The 3,766-nt window shown below is 38.9% G+C and overlaps 2 long non-coding RNA genes across 2 annotated transcripts in view; one reads left to right on the top strand and one right to left on the bottom strand.

Annotated features, from left to right (window-relative positions):
* The window catches only part of LOC116693973 (uncharacterized), a 12,364-nt gene that overhangs the window by 1,382 nt on the left and 7,216 nt on the right, over positions 1–3,766 (top strand). The window contains exon 2 of the long non-coding RNA XR_004333043.1: positions 2,733–2,742. This is a non-coding gene — a long non-coding RNA (uncharacterized LOC116693973). The remainder of the gene's footprint in view (positions 1–2,732; positions 2,743–3,766) is intronic.
* LOC116693972 (uncharacterized) overlaps positions 1–3,766 on the bottom strand; it is an 8,872-nt gene that overhangs the window by 1,975 nt on the left and 3,131 nt on the right. The window contains exon 2 of the long non-coding RNA XR_004333042.1: positions 2,413–2,418. This is a non-coding gene — a long non-coding RNA (uncharacterized LOC116693972). The remainder of the gene's footprint in view (positions 1–2,412; positions 2,419–3,766) is intronic.

Genomic DNA, 3,766 nt, shown 5'->3' with positions numbered 1-3,766 from the left:
CACACACACACGCACGCACACACACCGTTTTTCAGCTCATTAGGCAGAGGGTTGCATGTCTAATCAGGTTTTGTGTGGATAGTGCAGGGTCATTATGATCTAATTTACCTTTAGTGGTTATTCAGCTGAGCAGAAAGGGAGGGAAGAGGAAAGAGGACGGAGGGAGGATGGTCCAAATCTGAGAGGAACTTGTGCAATTGTTTTTCACACTTATAAGAAAACATAATATCTGCATCTTCTGTGGCAACGTTAAGGTCACTTAGTAGATTTAGCTTTCCATGACAAGTTTACATTCTTACTGTGGATCAACATTGTTGTTTTCAACAAGGATGAAGTTTCTTTCATCATTGTGGGTGATAGCTGTTAAAATAGCAAAATGTGTTATTGGACAGAATATAGACAGAAATTGATAGTATAAAGATTCATTCTATCCTTAAAACACTGCCAATGATAGCTTTGTAAAATACATGTCTTTATTAGCTGCACAATTAATCACAATTTTTATCGAAGTCGCAATATCCATATCGCAGGGTGCAAAATATGTTACTATCCTGAATGTTCTGTATTGTATTCTGTATTGTGGTGCTGCAGAGACGTTCCAGCCAACAAATCCTATCCTACAGACTAAAGAAAAAAAAAATCTTTGTTTGGTACAGATCCTTGCAAAAATCACACTACGATCATTTTTTTAAAATCTTTTTTTATTTTAATGTTTTCAATGAAAATGAGAATAGTCATACAAAAATATCATTCCCTCCAATATCGTGAATCATATTGCAATATCAGTCAAAATAATCACAATTAGATATTTTCCTCATATTGTGCTGCCCTGGTCTTTACCGGTCAATCAGAATTTCTTATACTCCGCAGAAAGAAATAGCAAAAACAAAAATATAATACACTAAAATAATGCTGACTCAATAGGTTTTTATAAAAATGAATAATGTTACAGTGATCCATTGAACTTATATGAACCATGTGACACATGAGTATGTGACTCACAGAGATTTTTCACCTGACTCTGTAGTTTTCCTTAGCTCTTTGGAGCATTTTAGCATCTTGCAAGTCTTTGGTTGTATGCCCCGCAAATTGACTGTTTCAGTCTCAACTCTCAGCACTCTCATCAACCTCATTTCCAGCAGCAGGCATCTCTTTTTAGTGAAAAAGCTCTAAAAAAAAAAAACACTGTACCCTACCTGCCCAGCACCAAACAGCAGACAAGGTTGAAGACAAGCTGGTGAACATGCAGTAGTGGAGCGTACAAAAAGAAAGATTTTCAATTTGCAGACCAAAACAGAGCAAAAAGGAAAGCAAATATTTTAATTACATTCATCTGGTAGACACAAACACAACAAAAAATAAATGATGATGATGTAACATATGACATGCAATATCAACTTTAAAAGGCCATTATACAGTATGTCATGAGGTGCAACTACACTGACCTTATCTGACAAAAACAAAACAAATAAAATAAAATAAAATAAAGATAATCAATTGTAATTGGGGAATTTTATTATTTTGTTGTTAAGATAGACAAACCACATCCTGGACCACAGAGATACTGTGGTGGACACAGTGAAATGCAAATTAAATTAAGATTCTGCGGTATGTTGTATTCTATTCATGGGGAACAATTTGTTCAAATTAAATCATATATATCCTTCTTTATATATGAACAAATACAACCACAATGTAGAGGCCAACTGGCCCTAACTTTGGGCCCCAGGAGCTGGTTAAATTCCAAGCTGTTGTATGGTGCAGGAACATATACATGGGGGTCAACTGCCTTTGTTCAAGTGTGTTAAATGGGTTAAAGAGTAGTGTCCAGAAGCAGCAGTGTGTGTCCTGCTCAGCGTGCGGGGATAAAGACCTCCATATGATACTGGTCAGTCAGGTCCAGCACCCAGCCAACGGGGCCGACCACCTGCCAATCAAGCAGAGCACACACAACAATATGTGGGAGTCAGCCTGAGCCACCCCCCTCTCTCTCTCTCACACACACACACACACACACACACACACACACACACACACACACACACAAACACACACACACACCCCACCACACCCACAACACACCACACGCACACACGCACACACGCACACACACACACACGCACACAAAAAATACTATAAATTCAAGATTAGTTTTATCCGTTAGTTAGGCTATAGAATATTTCACATTTTAACACTGACATCCAGGGCTTGACACTAGCTTTTTTTGCTTACCAGCCACTGTGGCTAGTGGTTTTCTAAAGTCACTAGCCACTCAGCATTTTCCCTAGCCACAATTGGGTTGTTGGGAAATTACATTTTATTTGACTATGTTGTGCAAACTAAAACCATTCTTTAAAAATTGTCTATTTTCATTTTCAACATGTACTGTATGCCTAAGACAAAAAAAACAACCTGGACCTCTGTTCCGAGGCATAAACCTCCATTTATGTGTGCGCCTGCTCTACCCAATGAGCCAACCCGGCCACCCAGAAAGTATACTTTACAATTGGGAACATTTACAATTATGTGTACCACTGAAAACACCCAAATAAAAACTACCTAAAATGTATAACACTACAGTCATCACATAAACAGCTCTAATAGGTTTTATACTCCTTCATAACTGAATGTTAATATATATAAAAAAATTGTATATCCTACAATTTTCAATTTAAGGAGGTTCAGTAACATTTTAGCTGACCTGATGAAACCAATATTCACTTTGCTTTTAGTTCTGTTTTGGTCCCCACAAAATGATCTGGTTCTTTAACTGCCAAATACCTACTTTCTGTCTGTTGTTCGTTGCTGGACAGCTACAATCCATCAAAGGGCCGAGGCTGCCATACAAGGTGCCACCTGCCCTTCAAAAAAACATTCACACATATTCCCACTCTGATGGCGCAGCATTGGAAGCAATTCAGGGTTCCGTGTCTTGCCCAAGGACTGCAAAGCCAGGGATCGAACCACCAACCTTCCGCCCTTGTCACATGAAATTGCACTAGGTACAATTCCAGTAAAATGTAATCCCATCAGGTCCTCCGACTTGTGTATTGTCATCCGGTGGAATGGCACCAGCACTCCAGGTTCCAGCCAAGTCTCAGCCAAATCTCAGCCAAGCTCATGCTGCAGGATGCCCAGCAAAGAAGTGGCCCTCTCTGATGTAGTGATGGAGATGGACACAGAGATGGTCTTGCTTGTCCATGTTGTTGGGATCGTAGTCATTGGTCGTAGCTGATAGACATCATCACCTTTTCCTCTGTGGTTAATCTGATGTTACCATTTAAAAACTCTGACCAGCTAGGCTAACAGAGTCAGCAGGAAACTGGTGAGTTGATTTCCCCATCCTGATGAGCCATCCAACCTCAACCACATAAAGCACAACTAATATTGATGAGCTGAAAGGTGCTAAACTGCTTTGTAGATCTGAGGGATACTGCAAAGTCTAGTGATAATTCTCTGGGGGTTTGTTACTTCGAGTACACCTTGAAATTAGATATTTGATGAATTGTTAATGTAAAAAATTGCCTGAACAGCTTTAAAAGTTCTATCATGTAAAAATACACAAAACAGTGGTCCACTCAAAAATAAGTTCCGCCCAAGAAACAGATTAAAAACAAAATAATTGATGGCTGAAAGATGCAGGCATATAATCATTATTTCTGCTTCCTATATATATATATATATATACACACAGTGGGGGTTCCAAAGGTTTGGCCCCCCCAGGTAAGAATTTGTATTAATGTGCATAAAGAAGCCAAGAAAAGAT

Source organism: Etheostoma spectabile, chromosome 8, assembly GCF_008692095.1.
Source record: "Etheostoma spectabile isolate EspeVRDwgs_2016 chromosome 8, UIUC_Espe_1.0, whole genome shotgun sequence".
Taxonomy (NCBI): Eukaryota; Metazoa; Chordata; class Actinopteri; order Perciformes; family Percidae; genus Etheostoma; species Etheostoma spectabile.
Note: the sequence above shows the minus strand (reverse complement) of the source record. Positions and strands in the feature narration are given on the sequence as shown.